Source organism: Nerophis ophidion, linkage group LG07 (assembly GCF_033978795.1).
Source record: "Nerophis ophidion isolate RoL-2023_Sa linkage group LG07, RoL_Noph_v1.0, whole genome shotgun sequence".
Lineage (NCBI taxonomy): Eukaryota > Metazoa > Chordata > Actinopteri > Syngnathiformes > Syngnathidae > Nerophis > Nerophis ophidion.
The window spans coordinates 24,215,013-24,232,474 of record NC_084617.1 but is presented as its reverse complement, the minus strand read 5'-3'; the positions used below and the strand labels follow the sequence as shown (position 1 = coordinate 24,232,474).

At 38.7% G+C, this 17,462-nt stretch overlaps 1 long non-coding RNA gene across 1 annotated transcript; it reads left to right on the top strand.

Moving 5' to 3' along the window:
* The first annotated feature begins 10,869 nt into the window (after nt 1–10,869).
* LOC133556086 (uncharacterized) lies at nt 10,870–17,462 on the top strand. Its single transcript, XR_009807447.1, has 4 exons — nt 10,870–11,202; nt 11,322–11,457; nt 16,691–16,855; nt 17,033–17,462. It is a non-coding gene; the product is annotated as an uncharacterized LOC133556086 (long non-coding RNA).

The window sequence follows — 17,462 nt, the reverse complement described above, 5'->3', positions numbered from 1 at the left end:
CGGTTTAGTTTACAAAATTACGATTTTAAATTTCCCGCGAAGTTTCCTGTTGAAAACGTCACGGAATGATGACGCATGTTTGTGACGTCTCGGGTTGTAGCGGACATATTAGCCCAGCACCACTTACGGCTAAAAGTAGTCTCTTTTCATCGCGCAATTACAGAGTATTTTGGACATCTATGTTGCTGAATCTTTTGCAATTTGTTCAATTAATAATGGAGACGTCAAATAAGAATGCTGTCGGTGGAAAGCGGTGGATTGCAACTGCCTTTAGCACTGAAACACAGCCTGTGTTTCTTTGTTTGTTGTGAAGCTTTAACACATAGCGGTCAAGCGAACAGGTTCCTTTACGTCAGGGGTCTCAAACATGCGGCCCTTAGGCCGCAATTGGCCCGCGAAACGTTATTATGCGGCCTGCACTTCGATATGAGAATTTAATGTTGGTGCGGCCTGCGAGTTTAATATGAAGGGCGCTTGACAGCGTCATAAATCTTAATTTACAATTGAATCACTTGTTTATTTACAACAAGTTTTTTAGTCATTTTTATAACTTTTTTTCAAAATAGTTCAAGAAAGACCACTACAAATGAGCAATATTTTGCACTGTTATACAATTTAATAAATCAGAAACTGACGACATAGTGCTGTAATATACTTCTTTATCTCTTTTTTTCAACCAAAAATGCTTTGCTCTGATTAGGGGGTACTTGAAAAAAAAATGTTCACAGTTCACAGTAAAAAAAGGTTGAGAACCACTGTTGTAGAGGACGTTAAAGGCAGTGCAGTCACGGCAGCCCTTAATAATGTCGGCCGGGTGAAAATTGGGACAAATTCGTGAAAATACAGTAGTTGCAACGGTAGATTGTCGGGAGGTGCACTGCTAGGGCGAGAACGCCATTCATATAAGGTGAATTCATTAAAAAGTGCATGTTTGATTTTTAAAGAAATCTTTTCTTGCGGCCCAGCCTCACCCAGTTTCTGTATCCAGTGGGCCCCAGGTAAATTTAGTTTGAGACCCCTGCTCTACGCCAACCAGCGAGTTTTTGGATGGGAAAATTGTGACATTAAGTCAGCTCTTACTGGAGACTTGAGTGGATTACGCGACCTCATCTTGCAGCTCAAAAAGGCAGCTGTGATCTTGCCTCATCTGCTTCTCTCAGAGACACTGGAGTTCACTGCAGCCATCCGACTTTCAGGTATGACTTCATAATCTCACTAAAATACTATTAACACAATAAGCAGATCAGGGATTTTCCAGAATTATCCTAGTAAATGTGTCTAATTACATCTGAAACTGTACCACTGCCGCTGCTTGGAGCCGTCGCCTCTTCCCTTTTTTTTGTGCTTCACTCTAACTTTACTTATCCACGAATCTTTCATCCTCGCTCAAATTAATGGGGAAATCGTCTCTTTCTCAGTCCGAATTGCTCACATTATAAACAATGTGAGGAGCCCTCACACCGGTGACGTCACGCGCACATCGTCTGCTACTTCCGGTACAGGCAAGACTTTTTTTTATTAGCGACCAAAAGTTGCGAACTTTATCGTCGATGTTATGTACGAAATCCTTTCAGCAAAAATATGGCAATATCGCGAAATGATCAAGTATGACAAATAGAATGGACCTATTATCACCGTTTAAATAAGAAAATCTCATTTCAGTAGGCCTTTAAGACCATTCTGTGAGTGTGTGTGGACAAGGATAAGGTTAGGTGTGATTTACTCTAGTTGCAAACAAAAAGGGTGCACACATTTTCAATTTAGTGGCAAAATGTGCTAAATGTTCAATCTAAGGTCTAGTTTTAACATGTTCTGTAGTTGTTGTTGAAACTGGGTAGTAAACAATTAGAATAAATTAGCAGCGGCTGCGGCACCACAATTGACGGATACTTTTATTAGTAGATTGCACAGTTCAGTACATATTCCGTACAATTGACCACTAAATGGTAACACCCCAATAAGTTTTTCAAATTGTTTAAGTCGGGGTCCACGTTAAGCAATTTATTTCACAAAGAAAGCGTCTTTTGGGTAAGCAGCGCAAAGACAAAGAAAGAAGCAAATGGATAGCATTAGCACCGCCTACTTTAGCTTATCCAACATCGCTCAACCACAATTTCACTTTTTCTTCGTTCCAAATCGCACGTTCATAGTAAACCCGGCCAAGAACAGTGGCACAATCCTAATTTGCGATAGAACAGTGAAACAATGGTTTTGTTCTCAATGGAATGATCAAGTATGACACATAGAATGGACCTGCTATCCCCGTTTAAATAAGAAAATCTCATTTCAGTAGGCCTTTAAGCGTTGAAAAATAATCATTTAAAATTCTAATTGATTTTACATTTTTATGACTGAGACCAAACTTAAGGGGAGCATTTAAGGTTAAAAAACATCCATTTATTATATTGGTTTTGAAAATTAAACTTATGAAAAAGGCCCCCTTTATGCTTTTAGTTTGGAAAAAGTTTGGACACCCTGTGTTATTACAGTTGAGGCACAGCAGGAGGCGGCAATGACTGGTCAGTTAGCACAATTAGGTTAATATTTGCAAAATTATCTCATGATTCAAACACCGCCACTGCAGAGGTCAGAGGTCAACTCTAATCATGACAGACTCAATCATTCATGTTTAATTTCCTCATCATAACTAAAGTCCACCAACAGGGGGCGATGATGATGATATGCTTACCTCTTCTTTCGTATCAAACTAAAATGCAATGATTGGGGTGCACATAACATATGCTAAAATCGCATCTTAGCTTGGTGTTGTAGCTGACAAAGCTAATTAGAGTCATACCTCATAATAGATGCCGTTAATATTTAATATATTTTATCGTTAGAACATATGTTACAAATATACAGATTATGCCAAACTTTTGTCACCGCTGCTTTATAGGGTACAAACATGTTCATTCACTTTGTCCCCATGTGTTGTTTTTATAAATAATACAGAGGTGGGATGTTTGTTCCCAAGAGAGTGTAGAGGATGTGTTGTCTTCTCCTGGGTGGAGTTTGTTCCCATGGACTATCTTGCACCTCCATCTGAGCTGGTGCCAGTCAGTCCAGACCTGATGGAAGAGGATGTGTTATTTCTTCACCATCTCAGTTGGTGTCCAGCAGTTGTATTTTTGTCTTTCGTTCTCACTCGCGCTCTGGCTCCAGGCCCAACCCCGTCTCTCCTACTGGCTGCTGCTTATAACAGAGCGACAAGTGATTAGTTATCAAGGCCCAGGTGGACCATCTACACACCTATCGCTGATTTCGAGGCCTGTCCTGGCACACTTCAGTTCGCTGCAGGCCCGCAGGCCACGCCCCCTCCACAGTTAGCTACAGAATAACAATGTTATCACAAAGAATAAGAGACCTCCTATACCCGAGAAATGTTGGTCTTACTTAAAAATGCACACGTTTAGTTGTGTTCAGTGTTAAGAAAAATATTATATGGCTCTTACGGAAATACTTTTTGAAATATTTGGCTTTTTGGCTCTCTCAGCCAAAAAGGTTCCCGACCCCTGCCTTACAGCATATCTGAAAAGGAGTAGGAGGAAGCAGAGCTTTTTCCATTTGATACTCAATATGTAACACAACAGTGAATAAACAAATAAATAAATGAATAAGTAAGTACAAACCCAGTTTCCATATGAGTCGGGAAATTGTGTTGGATGTAAATATAAACGGAATACAAAGATTTCCAAACCATTTTCAACCCATATTCAGTTGAATGATGCTACAAAGACAACATATTTGATGTTCAAACTGATAAACATTTAATTTTTTTGCAAATAATCATTAACTTTAGAATTTGATGCCAGTAACACGTGACAAAAAAGTTGGGAAAGGTGGCAAAAATACTGATAAAGTGGAGGAATGCTCATCAAACACTTATTTGGAACATCCTACAGGTGTGCAGGCTAATTGGGAACAGGAGGGTCCCCATGATTGGGTATAAAAGCAGCTTCCATGAAATGCTAAGTAATTCACAAACAAAGATGGGGCGAGGGTCACCACTTTGTAAGAAAACTGTCGAACAGTTTTAGAACAACATTTCTCAACAAGCTATTGCAAGGAATTTAGGGATTTTACCATCCACGGTCCATAAAATCATCAAAAAATTCTGAGAATCCGGAGAAATCCCTGCACGTAAGCGATGATATTACGGACCTTTGATACCTCAGGTGGTACTGCATCAAAAACCGACATCAGTGTGTAAAGGATATCACCACATGGGTTCAGGAACACTTCATAAAACCACTGTCAGTAACAACAGTTAGTCGCTATATCTGTAAGTGTAAGTTAAAACTCTACTATACAAAGCCAAACCCATTTACCAACAACAACATGAAACGCCGCTGGCTTCGCTGGGCCCAAGCTCATCTAATATAGCCTGATGCAAAGTGGAAAAGTGTTCTGAGGTCTGACGAGTCCACATTTCAAATTATATTTGGAAACAAAGGTCGTGGTGTCCTCCAGAACAAAGAAGAAAATAACCATTCGGATTGTTATAGGCGCGAAGTTCAAAAGCCAGCATCTGTGATGGTATGGGGGTGTATAAGTGCCCAAGGCATGGGTAACTTACACTTCTGTGAAGGCACCATTAATGCTGAAAGGTCCCTACAGGTTTTGGAGCAACATATGTTGTCATCCAAGTAATGTTGTCATGGACGCCCCTGCCTATTTCAGCAAGACAATGACAATCCACGTGTTACAACAGCGTGGCTTCATAATAAAAAAGTGCGGGTACTTTCCTGGCCCGCCTGCAGTCCAGACCTGTTTCCCATCGAAAATGTGTGGAGTATTATAAAGCATAAAATACGACAGCAGAGACCCCGGACTGTTGAACGACTGAAGCTCTACATAAAACAAGAATGGGAAAGAATTCCACTTTCAAAGCTTCAACAATTAGTTTCCTCAGTTCCCAAATGTTTATTGAGTGTTGTTAAAAGAAAAGGTGATGTAACACAGTGGTGAACATGCCCTTTCCCAACTACATTAGCACGTGTTGCAGCCATGAAATTTTAAGTTAATTTTTTTGCAAAATTAAATAAAGTTTATGATTTTAAACATCAAATATCTTGTCTTTGTAGTGCATTCAATTGAATATGGGTTGAAAAGGATTTGCAAATCATTGTGTACCAATTATATTTACATCTAACACAATTTCCCAACTCTTATGGAAACGAGGTTTGTACTATTTATGATGTCTGATGCAATATATGGATTTTTATTTTATTGTTTATTATTTTTATGTGTATTTTATTGAACTGTTAGTCATTTCTGATGTTATATATGGATATTTATTTCATAGTTTATCATTTGTGTATGTATTTTATTGAACTGTTCATGATGCACCTGATTTTTTTTAAATGATAGGCTCCAGCCACCCCCGCAAACCCAAGAGGGACAAGCAATAGAAAATGGATGTCTGGACTAAGTTGGCACTGATGGATACAATCTGGCACCTTGACATGTTAATGTGCATCAATGTGCTTGGTGCCATGTAAGTCATAAAGATCATCTTTTCACGTCATTTACGTTGGTGTGTTTACCTTCTGCATCTTCCCGCGGCGCCATGGAGACGTTCCATGAGGTCAGCGAGGAGCTGCAGTTACACAAGCAGCCGACAGCTGAGATGTCGCTGACGTACTTTTCTCTTTTCCATCAAACGTCGCCACGCCTCGGCGGGGACAACTTTTATGAAGACAAGCTCACCTGAAGACGTTCATGAGACTTTATTGGTGACACCTCTCCCGTGCGATGGACCCCTGGAGGATCCTGCAGATCTGATAAAGGTCCAAAGAGAGCTCTTTCCTTCCTGAGAGGAGGACTGTTTGTGTTTGAGCGTCTCTTCTTCTGGGTGTGGGAACCTGCTCCTCCCAGCCGTCATCATTTCCCGTCCACAAGGACCCTTGATCTGCACGTCATTGTGGCCCAGCAGGACCAGCTTTTGTCTTTGTGGAGAACACATGCTAGGCCAGCAGTGCTTCATGCGTTTTTTTACGTCTTTTGGAGTTGTTTTAAAAGACACCTAAACTGTGCATCCTCACCAGGTCTACAAGGTGCTCACCAACTTTATTCATAGAGCCTTTCAAAACAAAGAATGGAGAAACAAAGGGATATATACAGCAACATAAGTACAAATATGTGTGTGTGTATATATATATAGATACAGTATATGTACGTACATACCCCGTTTCCGTATGAGTTGGGAAATTGTGTTAGATGTAAATATAAACGGAATACAATGATTTGCAAATCCTTTTCAACTCATATTCAATTGAATGCACTACAAAGACAACATTTTTGATGTTCAGACTCATAAACTTAATTTTTTTTTTTTTTGCAAAAAAAAAAAAATATTTTGAATTTCATGGCTGCAACACGTGCCAAAATAGTTGGCAAAGTGCATGTTCACCACTGTGTTACATCACCTTTTCTTTCAACAACACTCAATAAACGTTTGGGAACTGAGGAAACTAATTGTTGAAGCTTTGAAAGTGGAATTCTTTCCCATTCTTGTTTTATGTAGATCTTCAGTCGTTCAACAGTCTGGGGTCTCCGCTGTAATATTTTACGCTTCATTATGCGCCACACATTTTCGATGGGAGACAGGTCTAGACTGCAGGCGGGCCAGGAAAGTACCCGCACTCATTTTTTACGGAGCCACGCTGTTGTAACACATGCTGAATGTGGCTTGGCATTGTCGTCCATGAAAAAGACGGCGCGTAGATGGCAAGATATGTTTTTCCAAAACCTGTATGTACCTTTCAGCATTCATGGTGCCTTCCCAGATGTGAAAGTTACCCATGCCTTGGGCACTAATGCACCCCCATACCATCACAGATGCTGGCTTTTGAAAATTGCGTTGATAACAGTCTGGATGGTTCGCTTACCCTTTTTGTCCGGATGACACAATGTCGAATATTTCTAAAAACAATTTGAAATGTGGACTCGTCAGACCACAGAACACTCTTCCACTTTGCATCAGTCCATCTTAGATAGCCGGCGGCGTTTCTGGATGTTGTTGATAAATGGCTTTCACTTTGCATAGTAGAGCTTTAACTTCCAATTACAAATGTAGCGACAAACTGTATTTAGTTACAGTGGTTTTCTGAAGTGTTCCTGAGCCCATGTGGTGATATCCTTTAGAGATTAATGTCGGTTTTTGATACAGTGCCGTCTGAGGGATCGAAGGTCACGGTCATTCAATGTTGGGTTACAGCCATGCCGCTTACATGAAATGATTTCTCCAGATCCTCTGAACCTTTTGATGATATTATGGACCGTAGATGTTGAAATCCCTAAATTTCTTGCAATTGCACTTTGAGAAATGTTGTTCTTAAACTGTTTGACTATTTACTCACGCAGTTGTGGACAAAGGGGTGTACCCCGCTCCATCCTATCTTGTGAAAGACTGAGCATTTTTTGCGAAGCTGTTTTTATACCCAATCATGGCACCCACCTGTTCTCAATTAGCCTGCACACCTGCGGAATGTTCCAAATTAGTGTTTGATGGCCATTCCTCAACTTTATCAGTCTATATTGCCACCTTTCCTAACTTCTTTGTCACGTGTTGTTGGCATCAAATTCTAAAATTAATGATTATTTGCAAAGAAAATAAATAAAATAATTATCAGTTCGAACATCAAATATGTTGTCTTTGTAGCATATTCAATTGAATATGGGTTAAAAATGATTTGCAAATCATTGTATTCCGTTTATATTTACATGTAACACAATTTTCCTACTCATTAGGAAACAAGGTTTGTATGTACATACATATATATATATATATATATATATATATATATATATATATATATATATATATATATATATACATACATACATGCATTCATTTTCTACCGCTTATTCCCTTTTGGAATCACGGGGGGCGTTGGTGCCTCTTTCAGCTACAATTATAAATACAAAGCCCATTTCCAACCACGCGCTTTCCTGACAGTATCTTCGAGCCAGAATGTAATCTCGCGAGAACCCCTGTCGCAATCCACAGCCAACGTTCTAAAGTTAATGATAATTTGCAGAAAAAAAAAATGTTTATCAGTTTGAAAATCAAATATTTTGTCTTTGTAGCATATTCGACTGAATATGGGTTGAAAATGATTTCCAAATCATTGCATTCCGTTTATATTTACATCCAACACAATTTCCCAACTCATATGGAAACGGGGTTTGTATATATATATATATATATATATATATATATATATATATATATATATATATATATATATATATATATATATATATATATATATATATATATATATATATATATATATATATAATTAATTTGTAATTAATTATTTAGAAAATAGTGTATAAAAAAGAAATGAAAAAATGAAAAGTTTTTTTTGTAAAAAAGAGTATTTTTCATCAGTAGTTAATTATTCTGTAAATGATTCATTTTTTATTTATAATTACGTTGAAACTACTGTGTTTTTATTTATATTTTTTTATTAATGCATGTTGTATTTGGAATTTATTATTTTTAAAATATTGCATTAAAAATATTAATTACAAAAATAAATATATGTTATAAAAATATTTTTTATTTGTAATTAATCATTTTGTAAAATTTTGTATTTGTAATTACGTTCAAAATAAAGTCTAAAGTATCTAATTATTTTAATGAATAATGTTTTTAATTGTAATTAATTTGAACAATTTTGTGTAAAATAATTCATTACAAATAAAAAATACTTTATTAAAAATAACTAATTTCAAATAAAATAATGCATTTTTTATTTGTAAAAATAACATTTTTGCAAAATATTGTATTTTTCATTTGTAACTCTTTTGGATACTCATTTTCTATGTTTTATTTTTTAGATAAATAATCAATTACAAATGAAAAGTACACATTATAAAAATAAGTAATTACAAAAAAGATTAGGTATTATTAATTTGTAATTAGTTATTTTGTCAAACATAGTATAAATAAATTAGAATGTATTTTATCTGTGTTTTCCCACCCAAAACAGAACATCAAAATATTAACATGTAACATGCCTTTGAAAAAGAGAAAATACAATTTACATCATAAATATTGTATGAAAAACACCTCAACATAATTTTGTACTGGCATAAAAATTTACATTATTTACCTTGGAGAACAAACTTCTACAGTATCTGCCCAGCAGCTTCTCCATATATTCATGGATAAATGTTTAACGTCCTTGGCTGACGTCATCGACTCATTTGGTATGGTGCAGACTAGCAGTGCCACGCTCCAACTGCTTAACCAAGCTAGCTAGCTACTCGCTCTGTCATCTTTTTAACGATTTCTTTCCTTAATTCAATGGATATCATCCATTTTTTCTTCTCAGCACAGTCCTTCACACTTGCGGTCTTCACAGTCATGCTTGGAAAAGCAACGTAATGTCCAATATTTCGCTATAGGCTAATGCTAGCTCGCAAGAGCGGATGTTTTGGTCGGATCTTACGGGGTTCACTTTGACATTCACTACGCCATCAAGTGGTGAGGAGGATCATGTCTTGAATTTTAGCGTGCAACTTAAAGGTGTTCTGAAATGAGATTTTATTATTTAAACGGTGATAGCAGGTCCATTCTATGTGTCATACTTGATCATTTCGCGATATTGCCATATTTTTGCTGAGAGGATTTAGTAGAAAACATCCACGATAAAGTTTGCAACTTTCGGTCGCTAACAGAAAAGCCCTGCCTGTACCGGAAGTCGCAGACGATGACGTCACCCGTTGATGGCGCCACACATTTTCACATTGTTTTTAATGGGAGCCCCCAACAAAAAGAGCTATTCAGACCGAGAAAACGACAATTTCCCTATTAATTTGAGTGAGGATGAAAGATTTGTGTCTGAGGATATTGATAGCGACGGACTAGAAAAAAAAAAGTAAAAAAAGTAAAAAAAAAAAAATTTTAAAAAAATAACGCGATTGCATTGGGACAGATTCAGATGTTTTTAGACACATTTACTAGGATAATTCTGGGAAATCCCTTATCTTTCTCTTGTTTTGCTAGTGTTTTAGTGAGTTTAACAGTACCTGACAGTCGGAGGTGTGTGTCCATGTCTGTCTTGACGCCAGTGTCTCAGGGAAGTCGACGGCAGCTTTATGGACGGCGCAAGCTCAGCTGATCTCCGGTAAGAAGCGACTTTTTACCACAATTTTCTCACCGAAACCTGCTGGTTGACATTCGGTCGGGATCCATGTTCGCTCGACCGCTCTGATCTATAGTAAAGTTTCACCTCAGGGAATTTTAAACAAGGAATCACTGTGTGTTTGTGTGGCTAAAGGCTAAAGCTTCCCAACTCCATCTTTCTACTATGACTTCTCCAATATTAATTGAACAAATTGCAAAAGATTCAGCAACACAGATCTCCAAAATACTGTGTAATTATGCGGTTAAAGCAGACGACTTTTAGCTGTGTGTGTGTGCAGCGCTCATATTTCCTAACAGTCCGTGACGTCACGCGTACGCGTCATCATTACGCGACGTTTTCAAGAAGAAATTCCCAGGAAATTAAAAATTGCAATTTAGTAAACTAAAAAGTCCGTATTGGCATGTGTTGCAATGTTAATATTTCATCATTGATGTATAAACTATCGGACTGCGTGGTGGGTAGTAGTGGGTTTCAGTAGGCCTTTAAAGCCGAACAATAAGTCGACAAAACAGCTGGTATCTCGCAAGTTGTTTGTTGTGTTTGACTGTGTTTTGCGGCACACAAAGATTGTGCGTTGTGAAACAAAGCCAGAGTGTGGATTCCAAGTCGTAATTCAATTGGAAAAGCAGAGTTGGAAACAGATGTGAGAACCTTTTGAGGGATACGCCCCCAAAGTCCCGACATCCCTCCAGCTGATTATTGTGTTGAAGCCACGCACACTGGGTGGTGCGTGGGGGGAGTGCACTGTGGATGCTCGCGCTGCCACAGGAAGAAGTTGATCTGAAAAGGAAGTGACATCATGGCGATTGTTTGCGTGACACACCTTCACTTCCTGCATGAAGTGAGAACACGTCCATGACATCATTCCTTCTTGAAAGCTTCCAGGCTATTCCGTCCCGGTCGCTGCCGTTCTGTCCTTGGGCAGAATGCCTCACCCACATTGACCCCAGCCTCGTGGAGGTTTCAATGACCAGGTTGTTGACCTACGGCCCGGATCCGGTACCTAGGCGCCGAGCGACGTCTGCTTGCTGATCTTTGAGTAAGTTTGAATTTCACATTGACTACGTGATGAGCGTTTGTTTGTGTGCTGCTTCATCATTTCCTTGTGTTTAAAAACAAGAACATCTGAAAACCTCAGCAGGTTTTATTACTTCACAGATAAAACATCACGTTCCCCTGAAGGTCGCATCATTCGTGCGTCAGAGGCCAGGCGTAACTGGCGGTCAAGCACATGGACTTCATCAACGCCAGGAGGAGACTGCGTTCCAAAACGTCCAAACAACATATTAATAAGGTCAACGAGAACCATACAGCATATTAATAAAGACCACTAGAACCAGAAAACATTTTAATAGGGACCACTAGAAGCATAAAACATTTTAATAGGGACCACTAGAAGCATAAAACATTTTAATAAGGACCACAAGAACTAAACAACATATTTTTAAGGACCACATGTACCATCCAATGCGATGACGTGGCGACTTGTCCAAGGTGTACGCCGCTTTCTGCCCGATTGTAGCTGAGATAGGCACCAGCGCCCCCTGCGATCCCAAAGGGAATAAGCTGTAGTAAATGGATGGATGGATGGATGGATGGATAGTTATATATATAAATATATATATATATATATATATGTATATATATATATATATATATATACCATCCATCCTATCTCAGCCACAATCGGGCGGAAGGCGGGGTACACCCTGGACAAGTCGCCACCTCATCACAGGGCCAACACAGATAGACAGACAACATTCACACTCACATTCACACACTAGGGACCATTTAGTGTTGCCAATCAACCTATCCCCAGGTGCATGTCTTTGGAAGTGGGAGGAAGCCGTAGTACCCGGAGGGAACCCACGCTGTCAGGGGGAGAACATTCAAACTCCACACAGAAAGATCTTGAGCCCGGGAATGAACTCAGGACTACTCAGGACCTTGGCATTGTGAGGCAGACGAACTAACCCCTCTGCCATGTGCTGCCTACCACATGTACCAAGCAACATATTAATAAGGACCACGAGAACCAAACAACATTTTAATAAGGACCACAAGAACCAAACAACAATTTAATATGGACCACTAGAACCATACAACATTTTAATGAGGACCACTACAACCAAACATTTTAAAGAGGTCCACTAGAAACAAGCAACATTTTGAAAAGGACCACTAGAACCAAACAATAATTTGATAAGGACCACCAGAACCAAACAGGATTTTCATGAGGACCACTAGAACCAAACAACATTTTCATAAGGACCACCAGAATCATACATTTTAATAAGGACCACTAGAAACATACAACATTCTAATAAGGACCATTACAACTAAACAACATATTAATTAGGACCACAAGAACCAAACAACATTTCAATAAGGACCACTAGAACCAAACAACATATTTCTAGGGACCACAAGAACCAAACAACATTATAATAAGGATCACGAGAACCAAACAACATTTTGAAAAGGACCACCAGAACCATACAACATTTTAACAAGGACCACGGCAACTAAACAACATATTAGTAAGGACCACAAGAACCAAACAACATATTATTAAGGACCACGAAAACCAAACAACATTTTCATAAGGACTACTACAACCTAACAATATTTTGATAAGGACCACCAGAACCATACAACGTTTTAATGAAGACCACTAGAACCAAACAACATTTTGAAGAGGACCACTAGAACCAAACAATATTTTAATAAGGACCACTAAAACCAAACTATATTTTGATGATGACCACGAGAACCAAAATATATTTTAATAAGGACCACTAGAACCAAACCACATTTTGATGAGGATCAATAGAACCAAACAACATTTTGATGAGGACCACTAAAACCAAACATTTTAATGAGGACCATTAAAACCAAACAATATTTTAATAAGGACCGCTAGAACCAAACACAATTTTAATGAGGACCACTAGAACCAACATTTTAATGAGGACCATTGGAACCAAACAGCATTTTGATGAGGACCACTAGAACCAAACAACATTTTAATAAGGACCGCCAGAACCACCAAACACGATTTTAGTGAGGACCACTCGAACCAATATTTTAATGAGGACCATTAGAACCAAACAATATTTTGATAAGGACCACTAAAACCAAACAAGATTTTAATGATGACCACTGGAACCAACATTTTAATGAGGACCATTAGAACCAAAAAATATTTAATAAGGAATACTAGAACCAAGCAACATTTTTATGAGGACCACTAGAACCAACATTTTAATAAGGACCACTAGAACCAAGTAACATTTAGAGAAGGACCACTAAAACTAATCAACATTTTAACAAAGAACACTAGAACCAAACAGCATTTTAATAAGGACCACTAGAACCAAACAACATTTTAACGAGGACCACTAGAACCAAACATTTCAATATGGACCATTAGAACCAAACAACATTTCAATAAGGACCACTAATACCAAACCACATTTGGATGAGAACTACTAGAACCATACAACATTTTGATGAGGACCACTAGAACCATACAACATTTTGATGAGGACCACTAGAACCAAACAAAATGTTGATAAGGACCACTAGAACCATACAACATTTTAATGAGGACCATTAGAACCAAACAATATCTTAATTAGGACCACTAAAACCAAACAAGAGTTTAACGAGGACCACTAGAACCAAACAAAATTTAATGAGGACCATTAGAACCAACATTTTAATGAGCACCATTAGAACCAAACAATATCTTAATAAGGACCACTAGAACCAAGCAACATTTTAACGAAGACCACTAGAACCAAACAGCATTTTAATAAGGACCACTAGAACCAAACAACATTTTAACGAGGACCACTAGAACCAAACAACATTTCAATAAGGACCACTAGAACCAAAAATGTCAATAAGGGCCACTAGAACCAAACAAAATTTCAATAAGGACCACTAATACCAAACCACATTTGGATGAGAACTGCTAGAACAATACAACATTTTGATGAGGACCACTAGAACCAAACGACATGTTGATGAGGACCACTAGAACCATACAACATTTTAATGAGGACCATTAGAACCAAACAATATCTTAATTAGGACCACTAAAACCAAACAAGATTTTAACGAGGACCACTAGAACCAAACAAAATTTAATGAGGACCATTAGAACCAACATTTTAATGAGCACCATTAGAACCAAACAATATCTTAATAAGGACCACTAGAACCAAGCAACATTTTAACGAAGACCACTAGAACCAAACAGCATTTTAGTAAGGACCACTAGAACCAAACAACATTTTAACGAGGACCACTAGAACCAAACAACATTTCAATAAGGACCACTAGAACCAAAAATGTCAATAAGGACCACTAGAACCAAACAAAATTTCAATAAGGACCACTAATACCAAACCACATTTGGATGAGAACTGCTAGAACAATACAACATTTTGATGAGGACCACTAGAACCAAACAAAATGTTGATGAGGACCACTAGAACCATACAACATTTTAATGAGGACCATTAGAACCAAACAATATCTTAATTAGGACCACTAAAACCAAACAAGATTTTAATGAGGACCACTAGAACCAAACAACATTTTAATGAGGACCATTAGAACCAACATTTTAATGAGCACCATTAGAACTAAACAATATCTTAATAAGGACCACTAGAACCAATCAACATTTTAATGAGACCCACTGGAACCAACATTTTAACAAGGAGCATTAGAACCAAACAATATTTTAATAAGGACCACTAGAACCAAACAAGATTTTAATGAGGACCACTACAACCAAACAACATTTTGATAAGGACCACTAGAACCAAATAACAATTTAATAAGCATCACTAGAACCAAACAAGATTTTATTAAGGACCACTAAAACCAATGAACATTTTGATAAGGACCACTAGAACCAAACAAGATTTTATTAAGGACCACTAAAACCAATGAACATTTTGATAAGGACCACTAGAACCAGACAAGATTTTATTAAGGACCACTAAAACCAATGAACATTTTGATAAGGACCACTAGAACCAAACAAGATTTTATTAAGGACCACTAAAACCAATGAACATTTTGATAAGGACCACTAGAACCAAACAAGATTTTATTAAGGACCACTAAAACCAATGAACATTTTGATAAGGACCACTAGAACCAAACAAGATTTTATTAAGGACCACTAAAACCAATGAACATTTTGATAAGGACCACTAGAACCAAAACACAATTTAATAAGCACCACTACAAACAAAACAACAATAGAACCAGCGGCAGATGTTTTTTAGAGGACAAGAACACAACAAGTTGTGTAGTAACTCACATTGCCAGTAGAAGCGCTATACTAACAAGAACTCATAAACTTTAGTATCTTCACAGCAAAATAGTCTCTCGCCACCTCAGTTCTAACTTAGAGGAAACACAGAGGATGTGAAGAAGTATATCCAGGTCGTGGATGTGTTGTAGTGGCCGGGTGATGCTTGGACGAACCTTCACCCTTACAGTAGAACACACTCAAGGCTCCTATATCAATCAATCAATCAATGTTTACTTATATAGCCCTAAATCACTAGTGTCTCAAAGTACTGAATGAAAGAAGTCTAAAGGTGAATATATTACTATATTTCAAATCCATCCATCTTCTTCCGCTTATCCAAGGGCAGGCGGGCGCAGCAGCCTAAGCAGGGAAACTCAGAAAAATATTTAGTGTAAATAAGTAATTAAGACTGTTTTTATTTAATTTTTAAAGGCGTGCTTGCCAACTCTCCCGGATTTTCCGGGAGACTCCCGAAATTCAGCGCCTCTTCCGAAAACCTCCCGGGACAAATTTTCTCCCGAAAATCTCCCGAAATTCAGGCGGAGCTGGAGGCCACGCCCCCTCCAGCTCCAAGCGGACCTGAGTGACGTGTCGACAGTCTGTTTTCACGCCGGCTTTCCCACAGCAAAAAGAGCGTGTCTGCCAAATGACGTTATAACTGTAGAATGATCGAGGGCGAGTTCTTGGTTTCTTATGTGGGTTTTTTGTTAAGCAGTTTCATTAAAGTCCTCCCAGCCCGGTAATAACACACAACAACAGCAGTCATATTTTCGTCTGCCGTAAACTCCAATGTTGTGAACTTGTGACACTCTTAAACAGGACAATACTGCCATCTACTGTACATAGAATAGAATAGAATGTAGAATAGATAGGTACTTTTTTTAATCCAGCACCACTGTTCACTCACAAAAAACAATGATAATAATAAATAATATAATATATATATTATATTATATATATAATATACATGAATTATACCACGACCCCAACCATGGCCCGCGCTCCCAACCCCTCAACCCCCCAACTCCCAAAATCGGAGGTCTCAAGGTTGGCAAGTATGTTTAAAGGGCTCCAATTATGTTATTATGTTACTTATTTAGAACGTAGTAAACAATATTTTTTTAAATATCATAATTAATAATAAAAATTCTACTTTGATCATGGTTGGGCCTAAAAACCTGCGACAAAGGAGTGGAGCTGTGAGCAAAGTTGTGTGAGGTCCGGAAGAACTTTCTCTTGATGATGGGGCCCGCCCCCGCCCCCCATACACACAAGGGAGCAGACGCAGCCAACACTCGGACCCTCCAAGAACCTCTGGCAGGACATGAAAGAGTCCAACATGGCTGATGTCATCGTGAGTGAACTCCTTTGTGTTGTTGTTCCGGCTCCTTGTGGGAAAAGTCAACACATGTAGGGGGTCGCAGCTAGATTAACCAACGCCAATGCTAATGAAGAATGCTAATGTTAGCTTTTTTGGCAAGAACATGCGATAAAGTCATCTTTTTTTGTTGTTTTTTTTTGGCGCCAATAGTCTTGACGTGACCTGACGCCAGGACAGGAAGTGACGACGTTTGGCTCGCCTCAAAGCACTTCCTTCCAGCGGGCGTCGCCCTCTCCTGGAGGAAGGCTTCGGCGAGGCTGACCCCACGCATCGCAGCCTATCGTAGCAGTCCCCGCCGCACTTAGAAGCGCTGACAGTCCAGTATTTAGTTTGCTGGGACGTCCAGGGGACACCCGGACCCCCCGCCGTGACATGTCCCGGGTGACGCGGGGGAGGGGCGGCACATGCAGTGTTTGTGTGTTGTGTCGCCTCTGACGCAAGCCAGGCGTTGAGTTGTAGTGTCTGGTGTCACGGGGACGCATAGCAACGCAAAGGCTGCCTATAAATAAACGTCCACGTCCTATTTTCACCCTGCAGGCTCCACTTCCTTTACCTCCTCTCACCATCCACTGCCGCCACT